Below are 17,234 nucleotides of genomic sequence, written 5' to 3'. Positions count from 1 at the left end.
TTGATCTGGCTGCACCAGCATATCACTCAGGATATCAGGGTGCCCTGTGAGCTGTGGCCAGTCATATTACTCCGCCCACCCCCCCAGCATTTTCATCAGTTTCCCCATCTATAAAAAGCTCCCTATGGCTGCCGTATCAAATTAGCACAAACTTGGTGCCTTAAAACAATAGAACTTTTTTTCTCTCACAGTTATGGGGGCCAGAAGTCTGAAATCAGGGTGTCAGCAGAGGTACACTGCCCTCAAAGGCTCCAAGGGAGAATCCTTCCTTGACTCTTCTATTCTGGTGCTTCCGAGATGTTCCTTGGTTCATGGCTGCATCACTCCAAACTCTGCCTTTGTCTTCACGTGGCCTTCCCTCTTATCCCTGTGTCTCTCCTGTGTGTGTCTCTTGTAAGGACACTTGTCATTGGATTTAGGGCCCACTTGGATCCAGCATGATCTCATCTCAAATATGCTTAACTTCATTACATCTGCAAAAATACTTTTTCCAAATAAGGTCTCATTAACAGGTTTCTGGGTTAGGACATAGAACTTTTGAGGGACCACCCCTCAACCAACTAGAGCACGATATTGCTATACTTCATTGAGTTGGAAATATAAGTATATTGAGCACTTAGCACAGTGCCCAGTTCAGAATATGTGCTCAGGAAGTGGTGGATGTGGGTTGAGGGGCAGGGTATGAGGAAATAGAACTAGTGAGCTTATGAGTTTATACAGCTTTTTGGAGATGTTTTCCATAAAGTGAGGGCAAGAGAGGGCTGTTGCTAGTGGTGGTTAGAGGGCTAAGTGTTTAAAAAACAAAAGCAAAAACAAACAAACAAAAACAGTGAATTGAGCTGGTGTAAAAGTTTCCAGGAAAGGTTTGCAGAAACTGAGTGCTGTAGGGCTATGAGCTTCAGGGGGTGTGAGATGCACGCTGAGGGTGAGCCCCTAGGGCAGGAGCAGCTCTAGCTGTGATTCCCGTGCTGTATATAGTTGGTGCACAAGCTATGTTTCCTGACCTTACCAATGAATGCCAGTACTGGGTACATAATTGTGCTGTGTTTGATGAGAAGAGGCAAGAATTAGATTCCCCTGACTGTGATGAGTGAGTCTGGTTAACACTGAGCATAAGGGCTTTAATGATTTCCCTGAGATGTTCTCTCAAAGTCAGACAACTGTCTCCCCACAGGGCAGAGCCCAGGCTCTGTGCTGGCAGCTGTGGGTCTGCTAATTATAAGGTGGCTCAGGAGAGAGCCCAGAGCCCTCTGAGATGAAAAGATGCTACAGTTTACTTTGAAATTCCATGGTTAGATGAAGAAATGAGAGCATACCCACTTTCCCCAAAAGCCAGAGTCCTTGAGTCACCTAGACGAGGGACCAGTATCGTGCCCCAAGTGCCTGCTAGGTCATGCCCCGGCATCCTGGGTTGCAGTGGGAGATGATGGGAAGGGAGGGTTGGAAGCTCTAGAGTGGGGCACTGGAACAGCGATGGTGATAATTAAGACTCCAGCTCTGGCCTGGAGGCCATTATGAGGCCTGGACAGCCTCCGAGGTTGGGGGAGTGCCAGTCTGAAAGAAGCCCAAGTGGCTGGGCAGCTTTCTTGTCTGAACACCTGAGGTCTCATCTAAGCAACACTCACAAAGAAGGCTCAGACAGATATAGTCACAGTATGTCTTTGATATGTTATTGTTATTCTGACCTGTGGTAACTGCAAAATAATTGAGCTAAGAAATAAAGCATACTATTTATTTAAATAACTTAGCCATAGAAATTCCATAGGGAAAAAATGTCCCATATTTCACCCAAAAAGTTGGTCTCATATTGTTAGGACATTCAGTTTCTCTTTTGGCAAGTGTCTTTGGTCAGGCTCCCTGGAAGCAGACCTTGACTCCTAAGAAGTGACTTGTTGGGAAACATTCCCAGGAAACCAACAGGGGCGTAGGGAGTGGGCCTGGAAAGGGAAGGAGGCCCCACCAGGGTGCCGTATCCAACAAAGCCCCACAGAGGCTGGCTTGGGCTTAGTTTCTCCTGTGAACTCTGGTAAGAGCGCAGGTCACATCTTGGCCTTGTCCCCATCCTGGGTGACAGAGCTGGAGCATCCTATTCCCTGATTGGTGGGTCAGTGCATGTGCCAGGCACCATTTAAGCACTTTAAATTAGTGGCATGCATGTTATCACATTTAATACACTGAGACACGCAAAGCATTTGGAACAGAGCTATAAATTTTGGATTGTTATTATTTCACCACCATTATCACCCCTTCCCCTACTCCTCCCGTTTCTCTGGAGTTAAAGTAAAACTTCATCTCTCTTTTATCTCTAGGACCTTGTTCTCATCCTTATGCACCATATTACAAATGCAAACTATTACATCTCTGTCCTTTCCCCTACGAGTCCTCCTGCTAAGTCTCCTTCTTTGAGAACCTGTCTGGGGTCCCAGCTGAGGACTGGAGGTGACCGGCGAAGGGCTGGTGATGAAGATGTCTGTGGTTAGAGGTGTAATTGAAATCCCGCCAGATGTGGCCCCATGGGCTTCTCCTGTGCATGATTAAATTGGGATGATAAAAGAGAGGGACCAGGTATTTTAATCTTTCCCTGGAGATGTGGCTCTTACACATGTGGTTTCCTTGGGAATGTTTTCCCATAGGTGGAACTTTGGCAAGAGTCATTGCCAGTCTGAGGATCCAGATTTCCCCAATCAACAGATGCTTCAAAAATATAAAGTTCTAAAAACTAGGAAATTATTTATAGACTTCTGAGAGAATTGTAGTATAATTATAAAGGAAGGAGGGCAATCTTTATGCAGAACGTCTAATAGTTCTTGTGAGGAAGCTGATCCAGGTTTTAGAGAAAAACTTGTGTGTGTACACCAGGGAATTTAGAAGTTTACCTTCTGATGCTACATGAAAATGAGTTGGCTTGATGTCAAATAAAGTTCATTTTCTTTAAAAAAAAAAAAGAAAGAGGAGAGGAAGAGAAAGAGGAGGCATCAGATAAGCAATTGCTAAATCTAGAAAGAGATTAGCAGTCAGGATGTTTCCACTTGCTTCCTTTTTCTTCCATTTTCCACGACAAGATTTTATTCCCTGGAATATATGGAAGAGTCATAAAAGCATATACTTTCAGAGCTGAATGGAAGATCCTGTAGTAATTGTCACCCCATTTGACAGATGAAGCAGTGGATGCCATCCTGAGAGGATAAGTAACTTGTTCAAGATGCAAGCCTGGTTGATGTGAGGTCAGAGGCTCAAACATGGGTCCACGGAGCCAGGTGCAGTGCTCACTCTAGGCTCTCCTTCCACCACCCTCCACCTTGCCTTGTGCTCCAGTCACACTGATTTTCTCTTCCTTCCTCAAGTATTCCAACAACCTGGCGTGACTGGCTCCCTGCTGCTTGGGGCGTGGCCCCCTGACCTCCTCCCAGCAGCTTCCTCTCCACCCAGGCTCTCTCCATCAGGTTACCCTGGTTTAAGTCTTGCATAGCACATGGAGCCATCTGACATTTTCTTTGCCTTGTTTTTTGCATTGCCTACATCTCCCCTTGGAATGTCAGCTACAAGCCAACATGCTGTATTCCCAACATTGCACAGTGCCCAGCTCATGAAAGTCCTCCAACAAAAATGGCATTAAAACAGAATGAACCAGATAGAGGACCAATGGGCAGGTTTCTTGGGTGGTTCATATTGTCAGGTGAGACCCATGTTGAAAGGGGTTGGATTTATGGTCTAGATTAGTACTGTCTGGTAGACATAGAGAACGTAAGTCACAATTTTATATTTTCCAGTAGCCACATTAGAAAAAGTGGGAAGAAATAGGTGAAATTAATTTTAGTAATTATTTTATTTAACCCAGTATATCTAAAGTATTATCATTTCAACATGTAATCAATATTTTATAAATTATTAGTGAAGTATTTTGTTTGCTTGCTTTCATACCGGGTCTTTGAAACCCCATATATAATTTACACTTACAGCACATCTCAATTTGGACACTGAATTTTCATCAGAAGTACTTGATTGGCATTTAGATATCATAAAATATATAGTTGAAAAATTAGATTCACATACTTAAATTAGATTCACATACTTTTCTAACAATTGAATTTGTTATTAGTTTTTAAGTTTAGTTCAAAATGAATAAAACTTTAAAATTCAGGTCCTCACTCACCAGCAACATTTCAAGCACACAGTGCCTCACGAGGCTCCTGGCTGCGTGAGTCTGTATCGGTGACATCTGACTGTTGGTTTTGAAGTTCCTCTGCCCTTTCTGCCCTCCATCAGCCCCGTGGTATGGAGCCTGGTGGGTGGGGCTCACTGCGGCAGAACACCAGGGCCTTGGTCCAGGATAAATGACTGTGCCTCTAGCCCATCAGTCTCTGGCCATCATGTTAAGAGATAGGAGTTAGTAAATCCCTTTAAGTAAAGTTGTTTTATTTTGAGTTGTTCTGGAAGAAGGACAAGGTCAGGGGATTCTCACACTGCCCACAGAGAATGTGTACTCCAGGGTTGAACACAAAGCACACATGTGAGCCTCTCTCGAAGTGGGTAGCATCAGGCTCTTGGAGCTCCTCGGGGCTTAGAAAACAGAGAACATCACATAAAGCAGAGGGCCTGACTCTCGAGCAGCACTGCTTGGGTAGCTGTGACAGTGAGCCATGGAAGCATTGAGAGTTTATCTGTCCAGGAAGGCTTCTTTCCTCATATCCTCCGCAAGGCCCTGAACTAATGAGCGTCCCTCCTCCAAAGCATGTTTTGAGATCCTCAGCCCCTCTGTATCCATCTCATCCTGACCTCTGCTGCAATCCTGGCCTGGCAGCCCTGCGTCTCCCTCAGTTCCCAAGGAGCTTAATGATGCAGGGGCAGACGAGTTATTTCTCACAGCTTTCCTACACTTGTCCAGGAGGCCTGGGTATCATGCCGTGAGCTGATTCCACCAGCAACCCAAAAGGAAAGTTTCATGGTGCATGCATCCCTTGGGAGAACAAGGGTCATCAGATGTCACAGGCTTCTGTCATGGCTCTAATTTAATTACGAAGTGACTGTTCTTCTCTGCTAAGAACATTAGCAGAGTAACTCTAATTGAGATATCCAGAGCACAGATGGCCAGATAGGCAAGGGGCCTGATGAGCAGACAAAGGCTAAAATTTGTCTTGAGGAAAACTATCTCACATAAATTCTTAAATCACAAACAATTTTCAGGTAGAGCTCTTTCCAAATGAATGAGCTATCAAGAATGGAATTTTTAGGGGCTTCCCTGGTGGCGCAGTGGTTGAGAGTCCGCCTGCCGATGCAGGGGACATGAGTTTGTGCCCCGGTTCGGGAGGATCCCACATGCCGCGGAGCAGCTGGGCCCGTGAGCCATGGCCGCTGAGCCTGTGTGTCCGGAGCCTGTGCTCCGCAACGGGAGAGGCCACAACAGTGAGAGGCCCGCGTACCGAAAAAAAAAAAAAAATGGAATTTTTAGAAGACATCCCTACTTTAAATCCCTCTCTACAACCCCTGGGTAGATCATTTGGTATCCTTCTGTTTTCATTATCTTTCAACTCACTTTCATAAAGAACCTACTATGTATTTCATTCCTAGGCATTGTGCTAGGCACTGGGAGTGAAAAGATGTGAGCCCTTCTCTCCACAAACTCCAGGCTAGTGGAGAGGGCAGCTTCACACAGAAAACTGGAGTACAAAAGTGGTTCATCATGACTCCTTATCAGACAGAGCACCTGCTGCACGTATGGCTCTGGGGAAAATTCTAGGGCTACAAAGAGGCACAAGGCATAATCCACTCTCCAGAAGCTTATAGTATAATCAAGAAGACAGGTATAGAAGATAAAAAGAGAATAGTATGTTTTAGAATATAAGAAGAAGCCACAGGTCAAGCCATGTTCTTAAGTCCAACTTAATAGTAATAAAGATGACGTTTTGATTCAACTTCTGACTCCTCTGTGTATGTTTTAATGGGTTCCCAACTTGGAGCAAGGCAGTGATTAGTCCCTAAAACCAGCACTACAACCAAAGGTGACTAATGAAAACAAGCCATTTATACTTCACAAAGTGTTTTCTCATCTGATATGCCTTTCATCATCCTGACAACCCTGTTGATGGGCATCATTTTTATCACCATGTTACTACAAATAAAATGGAAACCCAAAGAAGCTAAGTGTTGTGGTCAAGATCCTACAAGGAACTTGGACCCAGGTCTTCATACTCCAAAATCTTTACCCACAGTCTCCCATATTTTATCTAAATCACAGTCCTTGTACTGGGAATACTGTACAACCCACTGAGGACAGTTGTGCCATCTGATTGTGTGTTTCTTCTTGGAGTTTTTCAACTTCAGGCAATGAACTCCTCCAACCTTTCCCTTGCAATATGCCTCATTTTGTTTTAGCAGTTTTGGTGGTTGGTCTTTTTGTCATCCCCACCCCCTGCCCCTAGTCTGTTTAAAGAAATAAAGTAAACAGTAGTAGGATAAGGATATTAGCTCCCAAGTTGGCTTGGTAAGATTTGGGAAAAGGATGGAGGCAGTGGGCCATTCCTTTTATAAGCTGCTGAATCTGGAGTTCATTTAGCCTAATTATTTCTTAGTTAGCAAGCTCTGGTTGTGCCATCCTTATGGCTATATTTTTAGAAGTCTTAGATTATTATAGCAACTGTGAAAAAGAATGGGAAAAGAAATCTGGCTCCCAGTATACATCTGCTTAATTGTTTCTTGAGTTAGATTTGCCTTCATCCAGCCCTCAGAGGATACTGCACCCATCCTTGTGTGGTTGCTGTTGGGGCTACCAGCTGATGAGAGGTGTTTCAGGGTGCTGCAGGTCCTCCTCCTCATCCATTTGTTTATTCTGGGTCCCAGATGGACCTGGGAGGGTCGAGGTGGAAAAGGCCACATAGGAAGCGTGCATAAATGTGACATGACATCGCCCTCGTGGTGCCAAGTGAAACATTAACAATTTGTGTTGAGTCTGATATTCTAGTCATGGCACTTAAGACTCGTTCAAGCTGATGTGATAAGAGGAAGAGATTGTAATGGGACAGCCCCACTGTGTACTGGAGAGTGACAAGGGATTCAGGAAGTAAATAAATATGGTAAATTATTGGGCTGCATCGGAGCAGCTAAGGGCAGGGAATGTTAGCCCTTAAACGGTTTCTCTCACATATGGTTAATTACAGAAAAGCTTTGAAGGAGTTGTAGAGGAAAAACCAGAGTAGGGAATACTCTGAGCAGGAAGGATGTGAACTGACGTTTTACTGCCACCTCCTGCATCCTACAGCAGCCATCGCTCCCCCACCTTCCCTGCTGCTTTCCCAGGGGCTCACTTGCGGTCTCCTCACCCACTGAGCTCCCATCTGCATCTCCCCCTAGGGAACTGGATTCTGTTTTCCATAAGTCCTCAGCACTGAGGGCCTGCCCCAACAGACTGGTCACCCAGCGCTGTGACAGGGAAGTCGACTTGGCCTGGATTCTCTGGGTGTTCCTAAACTCCACAGCTGAGCTTTCATGGCCTGTCCAGGGTGAGGGCAGATATGACACATCCGTTGGACTTCCCACGTTGTCAACAGCAACGCTTTCTCTAGCTGCTTGGTTTTCTCCAGCTCCTCCTCCTGCCAAGTCTTGGCTCTTCTTTCACATCCTCACTGGTTCATTGCTGAGGGGCTACCGTGCCTTACTGCCAAGCCCATCCAACATAGTTTATTTTCCTTCAGCATTTACAGTATTTCAAGAGAAAAAAATGCAAGATATGGTTGTGGGACCAGTGAAATAATCTATTTTGCCTTTTGTTTCCCCAGAAGAAGGATGATACAGTCCAGTGAGGAGAAGGGAGATGATAAAAATATTTTGAAGAAGCTTAGAATCCCAGAGTAATAAAGAATGAAGAAATGCAGATAACAGAGTACAAGGAATTAGAAAAGTGGTCATAGTTGAGTCCAGAGTTACTATGGAGATATGAAATGAGATCAGGGTGGTGGAAGGCTAGGGAAAGAGATGAAAAAGAGGAAGAAAAACGGGAGACGGAAAGTTAAGAGTTGAGAGGATGGAGACATTTTTTAAGCAACCCCTAATCCCGTAATGTAATTATAGTCATTACATTATGACTGTAATTACAGTCATAATGATGTGGACAGTTTAAAGTCATTATATTTTATTTGCTATTTAATACAGTTTTCATAATAGAGTAAAAGTCCCCAGAAGCCCAGCATATGGCACTGTAAAAATCCCATTGATTTGCAAATACCTTGCAAAATCCAGTTGTTTAGCTATTAAGGCTGTCTACTAATTGCACAAGTGGAGTGTTGGGGTGAATTTCAACAGGAGTTTGAGGTTGTGAGTGTATCAAAAGCCAAAGATGTTCTAAGAAATGTAAGAAGAAAATAAAAAGCCTAAAGTGAATCAAATGGGCCCCAGGCTTCTGGTTGAATAACAAAGTGTATTAAATTTGCTGAGTCCAAAAGTCAAAACACTGTGGATCTGCTCATTGTACTAAATTGTTTATATCAATAAAACATAATCAAGGAAACAGCAGACCTTAGTGATGAGTTTTCAAGTTCATCAGAGATTCCTACAATAGTGACATCAGCCATTGATTCTTAGTTGTTGCCATGGCTACTAGATGCCACTAGGATAACCCTGATAATCTTTATTTCATAACTGATGACATTTCAGAGGTGAATTTATCTGATTAGGAACACTATAGGAAGCACCATCATTTTAAATTAATTTTGTAGTGATTTTCTTCACATTAAGGAATAAAGAGCTTTTAAATTCTTTGAACAATACAGTAATTTAAGTGATTATCATGTATACAGTAGGAAACTTTTTCAAAAGAAAAGGAAATTTCTCTTTTATGAAAAATGCAGTTACATGTATTTTTCCAGGTTTATTGAGATATAGTTGATGTATAACTGTATAAGTTTAAGGTGTACAATGTGTTGATTTGATACACGTACATATTGCAAAATGATTACCACCATAGTGTTAAATAACACCAGCATTACATCATATAATATACTATTTCTTTTTAATGATGAGAATATTTAAGATCTACTCATTCTCTTAGCAACTTTCAAGTATAAAATACAGTATTAACCATAATCACCATTCTGTACATTCGTTTCTCAGAACTTATTCATCTTACAAGTGGAAGTTTGTGCTCTTTAACCAATATCACCCCTTTGCCCCCACACCCCTGGTAACCACCATTTTAATCTCTGTTCCTATGACTTAAGCATTTTTAGATTCCACATATAAATGAGATCATGCAGTATTTCTCTTTCTCTGTCTTTTTTCATTTAATTTAGTGCCCTCAAGTTCCATTCATATTATCACAAATGGCAGGATGTCCTTCTTCACATGGCTGAATAGTATTCAGGTGTGTGTGTGTGTGTGTGTGTATATATATATATATATATATATATATATATAATCACCTTCTTTATCCATTCATCCACTGACAGACACTTAGGTTGTTTCCATATCTTGGGTGTTGTGAATAATGCTGCAGTGAACATGGTGATGCAGATATCTCCTTGAGATCCTGTTTTTATTTTCCTTGGATATATACCCAGAAGTGGGATTGCTAGATCATATGGTAGTTCTATTTTTAATTTTTGAGGAACCTTCATACTGTTTTCCATAATGGCTGTACCAATATTTACATCCTCACCAACAATGCCCAAGGGTTCTCTTTTTCTCATATCCTTGCCAGTACTTGTTATTTCTTGTCTTTTTGACAGCAGCCATTCTAATTGATGTGAAGTGATATCTCACAGTGGTTTTGATTTGCATTTCTCTGATAATTAGCGATGTTAAACATCTTTTCTGTACTTACTGGCCATTTGTATTTCTTCTTTGGAGAAATGTCTATTCAGTTCCTCTGCCTATGTTTTAATCAGAGTGTTTGTTGTTGTTGTTTATGTTTTTTGCTATTGAGCTATTTGAGTTCTTTATATATTATGGGTATTAACCCTTTATCAGATATATGATTTGCAAATATTTTCTCCCATTTGGTGGGCTGCCTTTTCATTTTGTTGTGGCTTCCTTTACTGTGTAGAAGCTTTTTGGTTTGATATAGTCCCACTTGTTTATTTTTGCTTTTGTTGCCTTTGCTTTTGGTTCAAAGCCCCCCCAAAAAATCGTTGCCAAGACCGACGTCAAGGAGCTTTTTCCTTATGTTTTCTTATAGGAATTTTAAGATTTCATGACTTACATTCAAGCCTTTAATTTATTTTGAGTTGATTTTTGTATATGGTGTAAGATAGGGGTTATATGAATTTTTTTGATATATATCTTTAAGCTTTAAAAATTATGCTTCCTTGAGGTATCAGACCATCATTGTGATCTCTAACTGTAGGGGTGCGGTGGCTTTAAAATGATTTCAATTCTCTCAACTCTAATTTGTCTCCTGTTTTTCTTCTTTTTACTCTCATTTCTCAAAGGAGAATTCTTTGGCATTGAGCCACTTGCCTAAAATCATATAGTGTATCACAGCAACCAGAATCCCTTGGATTTTGTTTGTTTATTTTACTTCATTAGAGGTCTAGTCTGATTTGTATAGTCCTGCTGGCATGCCTGGTGGGTCGGTGAGCTTCCCTAGGATCTCAGTCAGTCCATAGCCAGCCATTATGTGACTCAAACAGGTGCTGAAAGAGATTAATAGACAAATATGCCAGGCACTGTGCTAGATCCTGGATGTATCACTTAAAAAGCAAACAGACAAAATCTTAAAAATCTTACACTCCCTGTGAAAGACAGATGAAAGTTATCCTTTTTCAGAAGAAATTTTCTTGGACATTCATTAAGCACTTGCTGTGAAGGTACTGCAGAAGATATAACAAGTCTCTTCTCTTTAAAAGAATTTCGTACAACCAACCAACAGGTATTCATTGTTTTAATCAGTGTAGGTCATCTGCTGTAAAAAACAGCCCCAAGATCACAATGGCCTAGCATAACAAAGGTTTGTTTCTCACTTACCCAAAGTTCCCAAGTAGATGTTTCTGGTTGGGTGGCTTTCCTCCAAGATTTAATCAGGAACCCAGGTTTCTTCCATCTCATGATCCCACTATCTTCAAATGCTGGCCTCTAAGACCATCACAAATGGGAGATAAATATTGGATACCTGTCCTCCTCTGCCTAGAAGTACAATAATAAACATGAATTTCTACTCCTATCCCATTAGCTCGATTTAGTCATATGGCCTTGCATAGATGCAAGGGGACTGGGAAATGCTGTGTACAGCTGTGCAGCCACTTCCCAGAAACAAGTATACACTATGGGAGGGAAATGTGAATCTTGGGTAGTCAACTAGTCATCTCTTTGAAGCTCTACATTTAAAACTCTAGGCAGAAGTATAACTAATGAAACAAGACAGCCCATCAAGCATTCAATTCTTCTGACAGCCTGTAGTATAGAGTAAAATAAAGGCAATAGGCATGGTTTTTAGAAATAACTAGTTCTAACCACTGTTGCTATGTAACTCCTGCAGCATTGTTTCACTGTTACGGAGTTCTGGTACCATCACTGCCATCATCTGTTGATGTGAGTGACCTTGAAATAAATGAGTGACCAGAACCACATTAATTTCAAGTTGTGATAGACTCGTGGGAGTAAATACTGCTGTTCACAGGTTGCGAAGGATGAAAGGAGAGTAAAACATGATTTGTTTCAGCTCCCTGCTATGGTAGTATTAAAAGAGCTGAAAAAGTCTGGGTGTGTGAGATGAATGGAAACAGGACCATTATCTAAGGTTATTCAGGATGTGAAGTTCACAGCGATAAGGGCACCATTCACATGCAGACTGTGTTAATGGTGTCCTCCTGGAATTATGTGGCTATTCTGGAAAGGACTGAAGGAAAATTTTAGTAATGGAATAGTAAGGAAAAAATAGTGTTTTAAACATATTTTATGATACATTAACTCGAAGTTCACATTGGGACCCAGCAAATAACTTTCCTTTTAGATTTTGCTGACGTAAGTTCTGATCAAGTTTTTCTTGAAACAGTGTATAAGGAAGTCTTGTTCATTAAGCAGGTATTTCACATTTCTGTGAAGAAATGGAAAGTAAAATCAAGAGGAAGAGAGTTGAGAATATAATGAAAGAGAAACAGAAGATGGGAGGGTCAAGGAGCTGTGACATACTGAGATTTAAATGAGTGGATGGAGAGACCTCTCTGAGCCTCTTATCATTTATCTGTGAAATGGGAAGCTTAAACGAGGAGGTCTGACACCATTCCTGTGTACAGTGTTCAAAGAAACATAGAATGTAGAGCAATCTATTTCAGGGGTTTCTGTTTTACCCAACAAATATCACATAAAACAAGAATAGTAGTTCTGTGACAGAAACACTGGTCTGCGAGTCAGAAAAGCTGGATTCTAATACTGGCTCTGCTACTAATACCACTATAATACTGCTCTTGCAGTCAATTATTTCCTTGTTCTGAGCCTCAGTATACCCATTTCTGAGTCTCAGTTTATCCACCTATAAAAAGAACATTTGAAAAAGAACATGAGGGACTTCCCTGGTGGTCCAGTGATTAGGACTTCTCCTTCCAATGCAGGTGGTGTGGGTTCAATCCCTGGTCAGGGAGTTAAGATCACACATGCCTCGAGGCCAAAAAATCAAAACATAAAACAGAAGCAATATTGTAACAAATTCAATAAAGACTTTAAAAATGGTCCACATCAAAAAAATATTTTAAAAAAAGCACAGGTGCTCTACAAGGTTGTTCCTACTCTTTTTTTAAAAAAAATATTTATTTATTTTGGCTGTGCTGGATCTTAGTTGTGGCACACGGGATCTTTGATGCAGCATGTGGCCTCTCAGTTGCCCAGTGGCATGTGAGATCTTAGTTCCCCTACCAGAGATTGAACCTGCACCCCCCTGCATTGTAAGGTGGAGTCCTAACCACTGGACTGCCAGGGAAGTCCCTGTTCCTACTCTTAATATTCTGTGATTCTAGAATTTTTAAATGAATGTATTTGCCCTAAGACAAATAAAAAGATATGAGTGTCATTGAATCTCCACACTGGAGTCAGACTGCATGGGAAGATCTCACCAAAGAAGAAACATAAGTAAGAGTGTATGTGGTCTTTTCAGTTAGTCTGTCCCAGGTGTTACTGCTTATTAAACATGTACTAAACTCTTTAACTCTTTAGGTATGATCAGATTTATACAGAAAACTGAAACACATGCCACCCTTCTGATAGGGTTTTTGAATTCTAAATCTATAGAAAGATTTCTTTTGCCAGTGGTCAATTTAATTTCACCTGTTTTCCTTGTTTACTAAGCTTCCCTTGATTGGCTGATAGTCACCTTCAAAAATGTGTTTTGTATATTTGAAATTTGCTAAGAGAATAGATCTTAAATGTTCTCACCACCAAAAAAAAAAAAAAAATTTGAGGTGATGAATGGGTTAATTAGCTTGACTGGGGTGGTTATTTCACACTATATCAAAATATCACAGTGTATAATTTAAATACATACAATTTTTATTTGTCAATTATACCTCAGTAAAGCTGGGGAAAAACCAAAACCAAAAACTGTTCTGAGCATCTCCTGTGCATATTGGGCTTTTGTAGTCACTGTGAGTATGAAAGAAAATAAAAGGAAAAAGATAATAGGCCTGATCTCATAGAGCTTCTACTTAATTCCAGTAGGTATGGGAAGTAGGTAATGGGAGGGATAATTTTCAAAACTGAATTGTAAACCTGGCTGCAGCACTGTTGGGGGTCCTAAACATGTCATGTAAAGGAACATGAGCCATATTCCTATAAAGGAACATATAAAGGATATTTATTACGTACTTGTAAGTTGAATGAATGTGCCTAGGAAATATCCACCTGCAACAAAGGCAGCCAATGAACAAACTTATCAGTCACTGTTATGGCTATTAGTGGAGAAAAATAGTAATAACATTAGCCTCCCTTGAGAATTTCTAACCACAGACCTGCTTTCTTGTGGTTTGGATTTTGAATCCATATTACACGTTCGTTATGGGTAACTCTAAGAGGAGATATAAATAAAAATAATGCCAGTGATAGCACCTTCTGGGAGCCAGCCAAAGCAAATGGAAATTCTCTTGGTAAGAAAGCATCCTCAACCAAAGAGCCTCAGGATACCTACAGATTAACTTCAGCCAAATGTGAGATCTCAATGAAAAGTTACCAAATACATAAAGAAACGAGCTGTAATGGTGGGAGTCAACAAGAGAGAGAGGAGAGAAAGGAAAGAGATGGCAGGGGATTGGGGGAGACAGATTGATTTAGACTGCCAAGGACTTTAGCTATTGGAATTACCAGATACTGAATATGAACTAACTGGAATTCTTATAATCTGTCAATGTTTAATAAATTACTGCAGAATTTAGTGGCATAAAACAACCATTTGTGATGCTCGTGGAGTCTGTGCGTCAGGCATTCAGGGTCCAGGGGAAATGGTTTGTGTCTGCTCCATGTTGCTGGGGTCCACAGCTGGAAGGCTGGAGTGACTCAGTCGCAGGCTACTCTGAAGGCTCCTTCACTCATATTTCTCATGGTTCCTGCTGGCTGTGGTTGAGACCTTAGCTGGAGTTATCAGCCAGAACATCCAAATGTGACCTCACCTTGTGGCCTGGGCTTCCTGACAGCATGGTGGCTGGTTCCCAGAGCATCTGTAGAGAGAGCCAGGCAGAAGAGTATCACCTTTTCTAACCTAGCCTCAGAAGCTTGATGTGTGACTTCCACAGCATTCTGGTTGTCAGGGAAATCACAAAGGCTTGGCCAGGCTTGAGGGAAAGGAAAATAGACTTCACCTCTTAAGGAGGGTTGGCAAGGTTCTGAGGGGGAATTTGGCACTAGAAATATTGTTGCAGCCATTTTATAAAAAGACAATCTGTCATAATAGGTAAAAATATTTGAACAAATAAGAGATGGAAATGGGGTAGGGAGATAATGAGATAATAGACTGTTAAAATTGACCAGTTAGGTTTGAAAAAAGAACAAGCTAGAAATTATAGAATTATAGAATATATAATCATTGGAATTTGAAACTCAGTGGATGGATTAAATAGCGTATTAAATATCTTTTTTAAAAGAATTAACATACTGGAACACAGAGCTTAAGAAAGTACCCGGAATATGTTATGGAGAAATAAGAAGTTACAAAATTTGAAAGTGATTGAGACATGGAAGGTAATTTGAGAAGGCCTAATAGGTAGAACTGGGGGTTCAGGAAGGAGAGAATAGAGACAATGAGGAAGAAGAAATACTTGAAGATGTAAAAGCTCAGAATATTTTCTAGGATATATGAATGATGTGAATACTCAGATTCTGGGAGTACTGTGAATCTGAAGAAAAAAATAAAAGGAACTCCACACCTGAATATATTACAAACAATGAGATTGCAGATAAAGAGATAGTCTTAAAAGCAGACAGAGGAAAAGGTTACCTGTAAAGGAATAACACTTAAAGAGACCATTGGCTTCTCTACAGCCACTACAGTATTCAGGAGACAGTGAAATAATGTCTTCAAAATGCTGGTAGTTGATAACTGTCAACTTAGAATTATGGATCCAATGAAACTATCTTAAAAGCATGAGAACAAAATAAAAACATTTTCAGATTTTTTTTTAAATAGAGCATTTCACAGATGGGCCCTTATTTACAGAATTTCTAAAAGATGTCCTTTAGGAAGAAGAAAAATTTTCTCAGAAGGAAGGCCTTAAATGTAAGAAGGAATAGTCATCAAAGGAATTGGCAAACAATATTCTGTATTAAACAGTATAATAATGTCTAATTTGTCAGGTCAAAGAAAAACAAAACTAAAGAAATATACTGGACAATAGTAGCATTTAAGTTGGGAGGGGTTGAACAGAATCGGAGTCTTCTAACTCCCTTACAGTGTTTGAGAGGAAGGAAAATACATCAATTAAATTAGACATAGTCAAGGTAAATAGGCATGGCAAAATTTTAAGGGAACCACCAAAAGAATAGAGATAACTTCCAAACAAGTAGAGCAAAATAAAAAAAAAAGAAACTATTATAATAAGAAAAATATATAGTTCAAAGGAAGATGATAAAAAATGGGCATAGAGAAGTTGAATGAGTAGGATAAGGTAGAAATAAGTACAAATATCAATTTGCACAGTAAATGTCAGCAGATTAAACGAACCAGTTAAGTGCTTCACAACTCACTTTACGAGATTACTATACATTTAATGCAAAATCCAGAAAAGGATAATATGAGAAAGGAAAATTACTGAGTCAATCTTATGCTCATCAACATAATTATAAAGTCATGGCTTGGTGGGAAGGATGGCAACCATGAAAGCGGCAAAGAGCACAGCGCCTGCACCTGTCACTCCTGTTTTCAGGATGCCTCCAAGGACAAGATCGTGCCTTCTTCTGGTTTATTTCTTGGGTGGTGGTTGGCAGGATGTCTTTATTGATATCAATTCATTTGAACCTGTCTCTTAATATTCATGACCTGAGGCTGCTACACAGTGCCTGTGTTATATAACAGCACCTCTTTTACGATCTTTTACGACCCAAGATGTCACAGTCTGATGAGTAATGAAGTGCTTGTGGGAGTTATTGAAGGATTAACTGTAGACTCTTAACCAATCCAAGAGTTGCAGGAGATGAGGCACCATCATAAAGAATTTATCAAAGTGATTTGTCTCTGTTGCTGTGGACAGATTACATTCTCATTCTGTCTCTGAAAGTTTATAACCAGTCTCTGAGTAGTTACAAAATGTATTATTAATAGTCCTTAGGAAAGCAATACATTTTGGCATGGTTTAAGCATTGCTCAAGTCCAGAAATTTGCAACAATCAGACCTGACCTCATAATATCACTGCCTCTTAAAATTTGACCCTCCTGAAACAAAACCTAAAGCAGTATTATGTCTCTCCCTTTGGATGCAGAGGACCTACCTGTCATCTACTCAGTGGCATGTTAAAGCTTGAGTTGGCAAATTAGGTTAAAGTTACAAGCGTGGATTTGCCTCTCCTCCTTCCTCTCTCTATGAGAGCTGTCATTGAGAAAAGGGCAAATAAAAAGGGATGCAAACCGCTCATAGGATTAGACTGGGTATCTGAACTGGGCAGAGTAGATGCTGCCTAGTTGTAAACTTTGGTCGATTCCTGGTGAAGAGGGAAAGTGCAGGGACTTCTCTTCCAGGCACTGATCTACTTAGTGCATAGCCCTGAGCTCTGCCTATTGTGAAGAAGTCAGAGACCCAGGCAGTTTTTGCTAGAGGAAAGGATCTCCCCAACAT

At 40.6% G+C, this 17,234-nt stretch overlaps 1 protein-coding gene across 3 annotated transcripts in view; it reads left to right on the top strand.

The window, feature by feature from the left end:
* The window catches only part of TMEM108 (transmembrane protein 108), a 371,980-nt gene that overhangs the window by 227,093 nt on the left and 127,653 nt on the right, over nt 1–17,234 (top strand). The window lies entirely within an intron of this gene.

The sequence above is a fragment of the Globicephala melas genome, chromosome 4 (genome assembly GCF_963455315.2).
Source record: "Globicephala melas chromosome 4, mGloMel1.2, whole genome shotgun sequence".
Taxonomy (NCBI): Eukaryota; Metazoa; Chordata; class Mammalia; order Artiodactyla; family Delphinidae; genus Globicephala; species Globicephala melas.
This window is presented reverse-complemented; position numbering and strand designations above follow the sequence as displayed.